This window comes from Misgurnus anguillicaudatus, chromosome 23 (genome assembly GCF_027580225.2).
Source record: "Misgurnus anguillicaudatus chromosome 23, ASM2758022v2, whole genome shotgun sequence".
Taxonomy (NCBI): domain Eukaryota; kingdom Metazoa; phylum Chordata; class Actinopteri; order Cypriniformes; family Cobitidae; genus Misgurnus; species Misgurnus anguillicaudatus.
The window spans coordinates 32136452-32150793 of NC_073359.2; the positions used below are offsets into that span (position 1 = coordinate 32136452).

Sequence of the window (14342 nt, forward strand, 5' to 3'; positions counted from 1 at the left end):
GAATATTCATGTATAATAATAATGAAGAAAAATTAGGAAAATGATGTGTCCATGCCTGATGTTCTCATCCTCCGCAACACTTTTTGAGAACAGTTTAAGCACACATACAGTATTTCAGCAATCAGACAAGCAAAAGTGCGTAGGTATGCTCGGACACTGACGTGGCGCTAAGCACTTTTCCACATCAAAGACAGTTTTTATAAATATGGACTTTGCCGTGGATTTTTGCCTACGCAGACTTTACGATCAAATCTGTGCGTATGCACGCTTTATAAATGAGGCCCGTGGTGTGTGCAGGAGTCATGAGACAATTATCAAACTTAGATTAAACATCAAGATACTGTATCACTTAAACGAACTGAAAATATTATGAAAATCAAAACAAAATACAAAAAGTATTCCTTATATTTTATTTTTGTACTGAATGCATGTGACAGTTTAACAGCTTTACTTCTGGGTTAAAGTGAATGCTGATGTGGAAAGAAATGTGGTTTTGTTCTGTTGCTGGACACGACATATGAGTTTTATTTTTGACTATTAGTGATTGTTTGTGGTTGATGTCTATCTGTGTGTGTGTGTGAGAGAGAGATTGTGTACAGCAGGTGTTTGTGTGGCTCTTTTACTATCTTGATAAAGCAGCTTTACAATGAAATACTGAATTCATAAATGCTAATGTATGACAAATAAAATTTTGCTTTAAACCATACTGTGAGTTCTTACTGTGTGAATGCTTTAACTCTGTTCATGTAGCTCAGTTGGTATTAGAGCTATGCAAAGGTCATGGGTTTAATTCCCAATAAACTCACCTGCTGACAAAATGTACAGCTTAGTCACTTTAGATAAAAGACCAACCTCTCCCCTTATTCGATTGGACAATGGAAAGACATGAATGACGTCGGGCACTTTTACTCCAAACATGATTTTGACTAGTTTGACAAATCCAAACAGTCAAAGAAGTCAAATCATAATTAACGAATAAAGTATATTTGAAAAGTGACATGCTTCAAGTATACAAGACATACTTAAAAATGTCACAGAGTCTGCATTTAACCCATCCCAGTGAAAACACACCTGCCCTTACAAAAATTTTACTACAGTTAAAAAAAAAAAAAACATGGTTACTGTAGTAAAACCATGGTAACCATGGTTTTCAAAAAACATAGTTAAACCATGGTTAGTGTAAAACTATGGCTGATACACCAAAAAACATGATTACCACACTTTCACCACAAAAAAAAACCATGGTTAATTTTAGTAAGGGTGGAGCAGTGGGCAACTATCCCTTTAATATGATGGGCATATCAATACTGAAGAAATAAATAAAAAGAAACAGAAACATTAAATAAATATGTTTTATATTTTATGATAGGCCTACAGTTCAGTTTACTTTCATCTAGGGCGAAAAAACATAAATCTTTATTAAACCAATTTGCGTATCTATGATGTTTTTCGACACAATAACGATATTTCTGAGGTCTTATTAAATCTGTTTAGTCAGTTTCACAGCAGCTCTTTTTATTATTTTGTGATTCTGTCATTCAGTCTGATCGCTGTCGACTCCAATTGACTTAAATTTTTAGCAAATAATTGTTTGTTTTCATCAGTTTTACCTCAGTTTCTTCGACTAAAGAAGCCATGCTGCAAGATGTTGTGCACCGGACGGTGATAAAGTGACGTCGAGTGCGACTGCGCCGATAAGCGCATGCGCCTGGTCCTATTCGCGGAGATGCATCTGTTTCTTGATCAAATACATTTGACACTTAAATATACTTCCTTGAATTAAACCACATTTACAACATATTAACACACTACATTGACACTAAATTAAAACAAAGTTTAAAGACTCTATTTGAAGTACATTACCCTATATACACATACATAAAACAGTAGTAGAGCGCCATCTTGCGTCCAGTAGCAGATATCAACAACTAGCTACAGCCCATCTTTGACTGACAGATGTCATGCATAGAGCAAACAAAGACCCAATAACAGATGTCTATAAACTGATAAGAATCACCAGAATAGCAGAAGTAAATATAATTATTTCTCTTAGCAAGGAATTGATCATTTATTGTTATAAAATCAGATCCCATTCTTTAAGAGACACATGTTGCTTGTTACATCAGTTAATGAATAAATACATAACACAAACAAATGCTCTTGATAATATATTCATATTTATTTTTACATTTATATGATTCAACAATATAAAAAGTGTTATATTACAGAGTGGGACAGTAAATCCACCACTTTACTGTGCAAATATTTATTCCTGTTTTTATACAAATATTTAACCATAAAGAACTGTCTTAGTAGTATATTGAGCAGATGATTTCATCCCAACTGTCTTTACAGTTGACTTTAGGTTCTGTCTGTGGGATTCAAACCCATGACCTTCACATTTGTAAGAGTCTGCTTCTGTACCAGTAGAGAGCTTCATCAACACTACAAAGTAAATTGGTCAAGTTGATTTATCAGGATAATCATCATGTACTCTTTCATCATGAACACTGCTTATGAATACTGAGTTTAATCCTCTCCATTTAACAGGTGGATAGGTGAAGAAGACTTTGGTTTAGGAAAAATGCTTTTGTAAAAATCATAAAAAATGCTGGTGGGGAAAGAAATTGGTTTAATTGATTTGAAGCTTCAAAAAGCTTTGATTCTTCCAAACTAAAAACAACGTGTACTGACATATCTTGAAATACATCAGTGTCCTTTGTTTTGCCTTACAATGCACACAAGTCATGTTTTTTAGTAAGCAATCCTAAATCTAACAATCTGTCAATTCCTCTAGAGAACAGCGTGAGGCGCACTTGGGAGTTTACTTTTTTTTAGACAGAAATCTTTTGGATTAGTTTATTGCGAAATTGGGACAAATAATGGACAGTATGGCTTTGTGGCAGTACAGCACATTCATTTTAAATTCATGTAGTATTTTAATTTTAATAAAAACTGGGAACTATCCTAATTTTTATTTTTGTGCTTTATAGAGGGTCCCTTAATCCTTACAAGAGGTCCGGGACCCCCAACCCCCCAAATTCACTGAACACTGGTCATGCTTAACTTACTGTAATTAAGTCAGATAATCGATGAAACTTAAAATTTAAATTGCAGTTTATAAAAGGTTTACGAGTTTGTTTGATCTTAACGACATTTAAAGAGAGAGAAATGTCCATGATATGGAAAAGGTTCTATACTTGGTTTAAGAAAGGTTAGATCTAGAGTCTAGATGTTCAAGAATTGACATTTAAGAATCTTTAATACTTTAAATATGAATTTTATTCAAGGTAATATTATGGCAACACTGACTGTATCAGTATCAAATTTTACATCTCAAATGCAAATTACTTATCTTATTGGAAAATGAACAGCTCTTTACTTACTGCATCAAGTCAAACACGAACTGGAAATTATTACTTAGTTAGGGGCAAAAATAAAGGGCTTTCAGTAACAAATGGGAATCGTTAAAATATCTATGTCATAGTTTGTAGTGAGCACAAAGCTGATGAACCATATGGGACACAGCCTGATTATTGCTTCTTACACTATGTCAGTTTTCATTAAAATTGTTATAGCAGAACAACTGTTTATATTTTAAGTCTTTTAATTTTTGGGATGTATTTTGGTGTAACTTTATTTATAAACAGATAAAGAACATCAGAAACGATGCTTCATGAAAGGTAACATTTTCAATACAATAACGCCCTCTACTGGTCATCTTAAATATAACAACAGCATTCAACTACAGATACCGGCCCTTCCTTAAAATGTCTGTAAAACACAACTCTGTGAATGGATTCAATACAGGGTAAACAAGATTTGAAACTTTGTTTCACACTTTAAATTAGGCATCTTTAAATACTGTGTACTTATGTAAGAAAACAGCATTAGTTAGTTTACACTGTAAAAAAAATTTTTTTTTCACAGAAATATACTGTATTATTTTACTGAAATTTTCTGTTTTTTTTACATTACGTGTAAATGTCATTAAAATAAAGAAAAAAACTTTTGTTAAAAACATTAACCATAAAATAAAATTAATAAACTGTAATTTCACTTAATGAGAAATCATAGTTTTTTTACAGGATTATTCTTATTTTTAATTGGCTTGAATGTTAAATTACATTGAATTCTATGTAAAAATACAAAAAAAATCACATATTTAAAAATAAGACAACTATATGTTTTTTTAATATGAAACCTTAAATTTAAGGTAAATACATGTAAAAAAACAATCGTAAAAAAAGGGTAAAAAGTCTGGCAGCAAAGTTGCCAAACACTTACCTTCAAATTACAGTAAAAAACCTTAAGTTATTCTACGTAATAATTCTGTTTTTTAAAATACAGATATTTTCCGTAAAATTTACTATATTTTTACAGTTCCACTGCTGAAGAATGAAAAGAAAATCCCATTAAAAAATGTCTGTAGAATGTAAAAGAAATGAATAAATCTGCATATAAACTGGATATTATTGCAGAAATACCTCAAAATGATAAAATTAAATGAATTCTTCTTTTTTTACACAGTATTCTTTGGTAAATTCATAACATTATCAATTACATCCACAAGAACTATCTGTCAAAGTACAGATTTTTAGATGTAAAACACAAAAAAAGTTACATAACATTACTTTAAATACCGTATTTTAACAGCTTTAGGCTTTTATTTTATGGGATTATCAAATCTATTAATATTAAATTCCTGTCAAATTTTGTTTTTGAACTGTAGAAAAAATAAGATCACATTATAATAGCTTGCAAAGCCATATTTTTATGGTCATTACTTTATATAAACCATATTGCACAGTAATTACAAGCATTTATCCAATATATCTACATGATTTTCCCATTAATGTATAGGTTTTAATTTGAAAAAAACATACTTTTATAGTAATTAAAAGCAACTATCCAATATATCTACAGACTCTTCTCATTAATGAATGAAGTTAACTTTATAAATACATTACTTTATAGTAATTAAAAGCAACTATCAATTATATTTACAGACTTTACCTATTAATTTACAGGGTTTACTTTAAATGAACATACTTTTATAGTAATTACAAGGAATTATCAAATACACTTACGTACTTTTCCCATTAATCTATAGGTTTACGTTGAATAAATTTACTTTTATAGTGATTACACACAACTATCTAATATATCTATATAAAATTGTTTTATAGTAAATAAAAGCAACTATCCAATATATCTACATTACTTTATCATTACTGAATAGGGTTTACTTTATATAAACATTATTTTATAGTATTTAAGAGCAACTGTCCAATACATCTACATTCTTATCCCATTAATTTAAGGACCCACATAGCAATTTTGGCAAAAGTAAAAGAAGTTTTTCCTTGGCCCACATACAACAAATAATGACGGCCCTACAATGGCCCAGTTCTGGATTACAGACAAGGGCCAGATAATATCCCATAACCGGCCCAGATCAGGTTCTAACATTGGTACCAGGTCTCAGCCATAAGTCACCATATTAAAACCAGCATTTAACCAGAACTTCCAAAACTGAGCCATAACTCAGCCTGATCTTGCCCAAATTATGTTAATAAATAACACAAAAAATTACTTTGAAATTATTTGCCATTTTTATTAATCAATAACACACAAGTCAATAACACTACGACATCCACATTGTATGTGTTAGAACTATTCTAATATAAACTGCCAGCAATAAACAAAAATACTAGTTTGTTCAAATACATTATTGGCATGAATCTAACACCAACAACTTAAATTACAAAGCAATTTAATTCTTAGTAAACAAACAGAAGTTTAGAACAAACTGAAAATAAAAAATAAAATAAAAAAACATTGTGACAGTTACACTGGTGTGTGAAACATAGTTTGCCCAAATGACCAGCTATACACAAATACAGAAGTTTTCATTGAAATTAACATATTAGCATGAATTAAAATTTAAATGAATTACCATGGGTAAATACAAGTTTGAACCAAACTGAACTTAAAAGTTATTTAAGTTAATTAGAAACACTACAACTTCATGTGTATGTGAAACCAACTCTACAGTCAGCTTTACGCAAAGATACAAGTTCCAGTTAAAGTATTAGCATGAATCTAACTGAGGTAATTTCAAATCGATCGAAAAATTAAAACAATACAATTAATAAAATTGAAACAAAAACAATCCAACACTAATAATAATAATAAATGTGTATGAGAAAGTGTTCAAGATTGTCCTCAACAAGAAGTACTGCTTCTCAGCTCCTCTTTCCATAGACGTAAACATTACAGCAGCCCACTGTTATATTAAAGAAAATAGATGCAAATGAATATTTGTTATTAAGCCAAAGCCATATAATACAGCAATTAAAAGCATAAAGATATACTTCAAAACAGACAGATAGACCATTAGAAGTTGCTTTGGACGAAAGTGTTAAATGTCTAAATAAAATGAAACATAGCTTAGACCTTAAAGACGTACTTTTCATTAAGGTACTGAAAAGCAAATGAGATCTGAGCATGTACTTAAATGACAAGTTCGGCATTTTACACTTAAAGCCCTGTTTTCGGATTGTTTATGATGAAATAGAACGGTTTTGACTGAAATTTCGAGATATGTGGCTGCCCCGAGAATTTTCAGGTGTTTCTTGTATCACCTCCCACCTCTATAATGGGTCTATAGGTGCACTGGAACAATCCTTCCTAAAATGCATTAAACTTTCGTTTACAAAGACGTGAAACTCACCGAGTGGTCAGGGGTGTTCATTGATATGCTCACACAAAAATCGCTGCAAAAGATGCTTTCTGACACAGTCAGCAGTATCATTCAACCAACCCGTGTAAGTTATTTGAACAAACCCTAATAAACATATTAAACTACTCCATATGTATTGAGTATTGTTTTCGTTTATGAAAATATCGCTTCTTACGCAGGTGGAGACATGAGCTTATGAAAGTATTTGCTTTTTTATTTAAAACATAACAAAAATAAGTTCAAACACATTATAACTATTATAACTATTATAAACATTAACTAAGCGGATTATGTCATGTTTATTATGTACTGTAATCACATTTTTGTAATAATATATAGTAGCAGAATAAATAAATCAGCTAACGTTAAATCAGCATATTTTTTTATCAGCATTTTAGTTGTTTTTAAACAATTATTGTATTTATTGTTTACTGGTAGTTTCTATGAAAGGTTTTACTGGATGGGGTTAAAACAAATGTTTTGTAGAGATTTACTGCATTTGTGTTAGCTATTATAGCAACCCCTAATTGCACAAAACGGCACACTTGTGTCCTTCGTAATAGGCTACCGTTAGCTATAGTGGCTCACCGGAAGTCATAAACCAGAAAGCTCAAAGATGGCGGCGCCCGCATTTACGTCAAGAAACAGGTGGATATAAACAAAAAGATGACAACATGAGCCTCAACGTTTAATTTACCTTGATGTTTTACGTGTCTACTGGAATATACACCCCATCATCCTTTTTGTCCTACTCCAGAGTCTTCCAAGTCTTGATGAACACAGACCTGACACACTTTCACCAAAAAAGAAATTAAAACGTTACAGAAATACATTTTCAAATATTTTTTTTTTAATAAATGTTCTAACAACGGGAAGACCAGATAACCAATTTAATTAACTTCATTAATAATATGATTACAGTAATTCTTATGCCTAACATATAGAAAACAGCTAATAATGGCCGTCAAACTGCAATAGCCTAACACATACCACATGATCACGTAAACGTTTGCATCCCTTTATTCGTTTGTTAGACATTTAAACTAAAACATTTTAATGATTGAAAAAGTTTAAATACTCAAGTTCAGGTACTTACTAGTAATCTTGTTCTTTCTTCTTCTTTAACTTTTATTGGCGGTTGGCAACTAGTATCTTTCACCCGCTTTGAAATCTGTGTCCGTTATGATGGCCGCAGGCAGCGTTGCTCCTGTAATGGTTACCCCGCCTATTGGTTTATTTGATTGGCCGCCGCTCGGCTTGCGTCAACAAGAAAGCAGAGGAAAGCTCGTCATCTGTTATGTGATTGGCCAGTGGCACTACCCTTTTTTTTATTTGATTGGCCATCTCAATCATTTTTGATAAGGTGTTCTACATATTGCTGCGTTGCAAGAACGGACAAACGGATGACGTTAAAATAACGCGAGAGGGATTTGAGATCAGAATCCTGCGCATGATTTTTCGAGTCGTTCTCGCAGTACTTTGATGTCATCCGCTTGTAGGTTCTTGATGCACTGCATAATAAACTACGCATCTTAATGTACGCGATCGTTTTTAACACTTCGGCAGGCAAAAAGCACAGTGAAACATATATCGTTTATTTATACAGACAGTATCTAACTTTTTTTATTAACAAAAGCACCAACATACAAACTTCTCGTTGGGGAACAAGATATACATGCGTAATATACCAACCCTATATCACGACATTGCGTGACTATTTCACGCATGGACCAGCGTGACAATGTCACGCTTTGCCGCGTTTGGGCGTGTGCATGTCACGCTTTCTGTTTGTGTCGCTGTCACGTGTTGGTTGCTCAACTTTTTTGTCCTATTTTCAAACCATTTTCGCTTCGGTTTAGGGTTAGATTTGGTGCTTGTGTTATATGTCACTTTAAGTATTTGTCACTTTAAGTATTGGTTAATAAAATAAAAAGATACAATACTTATTCTTTTATATTTTCTAAACTTTAACCAATTGTCACCTGACGTTGGGGTTAGAGTTTGTTTAGGTAAGGGTGTCATTTTATGTAAATCTAACCCTAAACCGAAGCGACAATGGTAAGAAATTAGGACAAAAAAGTTGAGCAACCAACACGTGACAGCGACACAAACAGAAAGCGTGACATGCACACGCTCAAACGCGGCAAAGCGTGACATTGTCACGCTGGTCCATGCGTGAAATAGTCACGCAATTTCGTGATACTGGGTTGGTAAATACAATATACAGTAGGCTATCTGACATTTGATCGTAAACAATGATAGCTTTACAGTCGTTGAAGTTAGAAATCTTGAGCAGGAATAAACCCCCTGCTACAATGAAAATCGCGCAAAAGCAAATTTAAATAGAAACAATCCATGGTACAGCTCAAGAAACGTTATCAATACTTTAAAATTCAGAAAGAAAAACGTCTGGAAGTTCAGGATCACTTGAACAAAATTATCTTGACCATGATCTGAAAAAATGTTTATGTAACTGAAATGTAAACAAACATAATTGTCCAAATACATTAGCTTCTTTTATTACAAAACTATTTAAAAAGGGTTAAATTACATTAAGATTTAGAAAGCCTAAAAATACTTAAATTCTTATAATTATTTATTGTAAATCACAGTTTTCAAATGTGGCTTACAATCATTAAACTGATCTGGGCCACATACTTCCCACCCACAATTGGCCCAAATGTTACCTGCCATCATGGATCTAGTGCCATCATTGCCCATACTTGGCTGACGTGTTGCATTGCCATTATACATTGCTGCTGAAATGGCGGGCGGTGGCTAGCTGTGGACACTTCCGTTTTCGACCACAGCAATAAAAAAAGTACAATGCAGCCAGTTCACATCATACATAGGCCCACTCCCCTAACATATAGCCTAAATACAGAATGAAAATACCAGTAAACAGAGGGTATTTAGAACAGAGCCAGACAGAGCCAGACGACCTGAATGGAGTAAAACAAGCTTGTACTATCCTAACATGTTAGAAGTCTTTGACTTCACAGTCATTAATGGCCATCTTGTGATCTTCATCCCACTTTTACGGAGTCCATGCCCATGAGCCCCAAAGTCTATTACAGATGCTGGCCTGAGGCTCTTTTTCCAGTACATACTTTGCAGTACATACTTTGTGTCTGTATCTTATCAACTTTGGCTTCTGATGTCAGTTAGATGGCATGCAGACAGCTGGGAATTAAAATTAGCACCTCACACCTATCAAATACAGGGCAACTGCAAAACTTCCAAGTCCCCTGCAACCAATTCAGAAATATACAATTAAGAAATGTATTATATTTCGGAAGCAAAGATAAACTTTGCTGGCCACATCAGCTTAAGATTCAACAAGTGCAGAAATAAGAGTGGTAGATAAAAAATATATGCATAAAATAAAAAATAAAAAGAGCTATGTAGGCTACCTTTCATGCAGATATGTTGTAAATAAAAATTGAACATAATAATTACTGTGTGTTATACTACAGACACAGATTTAAAAATATTGCCTCGAAAGATGAAATACTGCAGGAGGTATTGTTGCACAGCTAAATAGGCCTATACAGTTATTGTACAGGTAATAATTGCACAGCTTAAGTTTAATATATTATTCTGAAATCAAGAATAGTCAGTGATTGTTTATGCATCATATTTACCGTGTTTTACTGTCAGGCACTGACTTAGTGTTTACAATTCTGAAGTGTTCTGTAACAATTTCATAAGTGGCAGAGAAAAATTGAATGGCAACATTTTCAGACCCCACCCATGGACTGTATCAGGTGCTGCTGTCTGGCAAGTGGTGCTGCAGCCTCAAGTCTCTGAGCATCATGCTTTGGGACAGTTTTTCCGCAAGACAACCAGGCTTAAGAATGCTGGAAACTACTAACCTCCTAATGCCTGTCTGCTTGTTGATGTGAAAGGACTGAATCTTGTGTCCTGATATGTCCTCTTTTGGCTTGGCTTTTAATGGTGAAATTGTCCTTTTTGTCTGTTTGAAATGCTGCCCTGACAGTGGTTTTCTGTTATCGTATATATTGACCATAGACTATATTGGCACATGTTCACTTTAAAAACATTAAAGACACAAAGTCAATCTGTATTCAACAAAATTCAAGGCCCTCACTGCAGTGAAATCATTAGGCCACTACACAATTTTCCCGGTTGATGGGGAAAACAGCCACACTATGAATAAAGCTTTACAATGGGGTGCTATATTTTTTTAATTTACAATAGGTGAACAATGTGTGAAAGACTAGGAATTTATTCTGGGGCTCAACAGTTCAACCAAGGCTCTTGTAGCATAAACTTGAGCTTTGGTAAACTGGGGGTGAAGCAATTGAAGACATTAAAATGCTTGAAACATTACACAACCGTGTAAGTGTAAACAATCATCGTAATTGTTTTTCTAGTCTCTCTCTCTGTGCTTTAGGTATCAAGAAAGTGCGCGCAGATTCAAATAATTGAATGTTGTACAATCATTGGACGAATCGTACGGCAGAGGCAATCTCGACCAATAACATCGCTTGACTTTGGGAGGGGGATATACGTCATAACGTAAGATCGCGCCATACTGGCAGTGGCCAGAGACGTTTCAGGATATTCAGCTTTCACTAAAGGTAAATTATATTTACCCAGCCGGCACATTATCTACCTTTAACGTTGATATGATTAAAATAATGTCAGTTGTTGTTTAAACGTTGATATCGTGCGCGGCTCTGCGCCCCTATTTTAAGTTTGAAAATACGTCCGTTACTATCGGTCGGAGCAGCTGCTGCTTTGCGTTGATTTCTCTGTCAGACCTGGATTATTTTATATCTGCCTGTTAAATTCTTAAATTTTCAGCGAATTTTAGTTGATGTGTCAATGAAGAACAAAAGCTGGAATGTGAATAGAAGAAGGGGTCGTACGGGGTCTGTAAAAATACTCAAGTGGTGCTCGTTGCATATCAGGTAAGAGATCATTTTCATTAACACTCTAACGTTTAGGGACACGGGTAGCATAACGTTACTGAAACCTCATAGGATAACTTAAATAAGTTATCGCTGTGTGTGTTTTTGTACTGCTTCGCTATTAGCGTAGCGATATTAGCACGTATTTCAATGTGTTCGTAGTACATTACCATCTGACATTGCTGTGTTTTATATGACGTTATATGATTAATGTTGTCAGCTAATGTTAGTTTAAAACTCAAACGCATGAGGGGTAAAAAAAGCGTGGGAATGAGTAACTTAAAGTGATAAAACAGTCATTTATTCGTTAGAGTATATGTTTACATAACCTCTTTATAATGACATTGAAAAGATATTTGATTTGTTTACTTGTTTAGATCAAGCATTGGAATAAGATTTTTATCGGGGGAGAACAACCAACAGAAAGACCCATTCACCAACTTCAGTAAGTCAATTTTACCCACGTACTATTCGAAAACCAAGGATAGTATTAAGTATGATTTTCATACTGTATTTCATAAAGTAACACAGGGTAGGCGTAATAATCCATGGCTTTAGCCTACACCTTTCGGGCTGCCCCCCTTGTTTGTAATGAAATTGCTGTAAATATCTTTTGTCCTATGTTCAGTAACCAAATAAACTTTCTTACATTCATTCTACAAATCTGAGCAACTTTCTGTCCTTTTGTCTTTCTTCTCCTGAAGTGGCGCACTGAAAGGGGAGATTCATGTCACCTTCACCAGTCCTTTCTTTAATTGCTGGAAACCGTTAAGGGAAAGACCCTCAGACATAATAGGATAAATGTGGCTGCAGGTAAAATTATTTGATGGTGTTAGGGTTTATCATTATCTAACAAACCAAATGCTTTGTTCAATAACAAGAAATCACGTTAGGGCCATTTTCTGGAAGAGAAATCCACTTGGACAGGTAAGTTAACGTTATGTGTAGCATTTTAATGTTTGTACATTTGTCCATATGACCCTAAAGGGGTTTATCAATTCTTTCTCACCCATGTTATGGTTCATATTCTGTGTTCAGTTTGACAAGGATCAAGAGGCCAAGGACCAGGTGGTGAAGTCGGAACCAGACCAGACAGCTCTCCCACAGCCAGCCTCTGAACCTGCTCTACAGTTTAAATCGCCCGGGTGAAGTTAAACTCTACTTTGCTGGTGACCCAGATGGCTGAGAACATGATAGGCTGATACCCTGGAAGCTAAGAGGGAAGCGGCAAAGGAGTTCGAAGAAGAGCTGAAAAGCACGTCTTAATGAACACAAGGTGAGGATTGTATGGAAATCCAACTGGTTTATCCAGATTATTTACAAGTGGATTTAAGATTTTGTTGATTACATCTACAGAGCAGCTTGAACCCTTTTAAGACATTTTAACCCCTTAAAGGCGGAGTCCACAATGTTTGAAAAACGCTTTGGAAAAGGAGACGAGCCGACTACCAAAACACACTTATAGCCAATCAGCAGTAAGGAGCGTGTCTACTAACCGACATCCTTGCCGGGTTGTGTATGTGTGGGGCGGGTCTATCAACAGAAGGTCCAGAGTCTATTGGGGTAGGGGCATGTTTGTTTAGGTGATTTCAAATATCAACATTGGCTTTCAAACATTGTGAACTCTGCCTTTTAATGTTCCTGCATTAGAAGCATTAATAGAGGCAAAGTTTGTTCATGCTCAATTTTCATTCGAGCTCCAAACTGAAATTATTGTTGAGAGGCAACATAATGGCTCTGCTCTGGCGATGAGGGAGGCAAAGTTGCCATTGTGTGTAAATTGAAAACAATACAATGTGGCCACGGCTGATGTGTAGGAATTTTTGCAAGCATGATACATCTTATTTATTTTTCAGGACAAGGCCTGGTGAAAGCCACTACAGAGGATCATAGCCATCGTTGGAGTTCTGAAAGGACGTGGGTGAATATCAATCTGCCAAATGAACTTTTTTTAGCATGCACATTCACATCTTTATATTAATACTGATTATATATTAACTTGTTTGTTACTGGAAAGAACTTAGCTTCTATTGTGTTTGACTGAAGGAGTTGACCATGTTTTAAGCCTATGTGCATTTTCTAGATGTTAAGCATGAACGGTACTTAAACAACCATTACCCGTACCAGCTCTGTCCGTGCTCCATTTTCCATTGCAGATCATACTCAGAGATAGTACCCCTTAAATGCAGCTGGTCGTCATAGCAAGGCCACACACAACTGCCGCGACGTAATGTTCAATGCGAGACACACACCAGCGCCCCAATTTAATTTAAAACGTTTCAGCATTACTCGGATTGTACTTAATTTAACTAAAACAAATATCAAAAACATGTCTAATTAATACTTAATCAACACGTCATACTCCTGGAAAAGACCCACATAAATCACATATTTTAAAGGAATAGTCTACTCATTTTCAATATTATTTCATATTTTCATATTTCAACATATATCAATAATATGTTATTACCTTAACTAAGAGTTGTTGGTGCATCCCTCTGTCGTCTGTGTGCGTGCGCGTGGGCGCTGGGGCGCGCTGCGACGCTTCGATGGCGTTGAGCTTGGCCCCATTCATTCAATAAAACGTAGCGCCTTTCCAAGCGGAATCAAAAGAGGAACTACACTCCACGGCGCAACAGCACCCCTGGGAGCACCCGGAC

At 34.8% G+C, this 14342-nt stretch overlaps 2 long non-coding RNA genes across 2 annotated transcripts; one reads left to right on the forward strand and one right to left on the reverse strand.

The window, feature by feature from the left end:
- Window positions 1-5596: 5596 nt before the first annotated feature.
- Window positions 5597-8001, reverse strand: LOC141359558 (uncharacterized). Its single transcript, XR_012366050.1, has 3 exons — window positions 7842-8001; window positions 7443-7538; window positions 5597-6289 (listed from the first exon to the last, which is right to left on the reverse strand). It is a non-coding gene; the product is annotated as an uncharacterized lncRNA (long non-coding RNA).
- Window positions 8002-10071: 2070 nt separating this feature from the next.
- Window positions 10072-13991, forward strand: LOC141359557 (uncharacterized). Its single transcript, XR_012366049.1, has 6 exons — window positions 10072-11349; window positions 11576-11682; window positions 12060-12127; window positions 12387-12609; window positions 12721-12958; window positions 13539-13991. It is a non-coding gene; the product is annotated as an uncharacterized lncRNA (long non-coding RNA).
- Window positions 13992-14342: the final 351 nt, after the last annotated feature.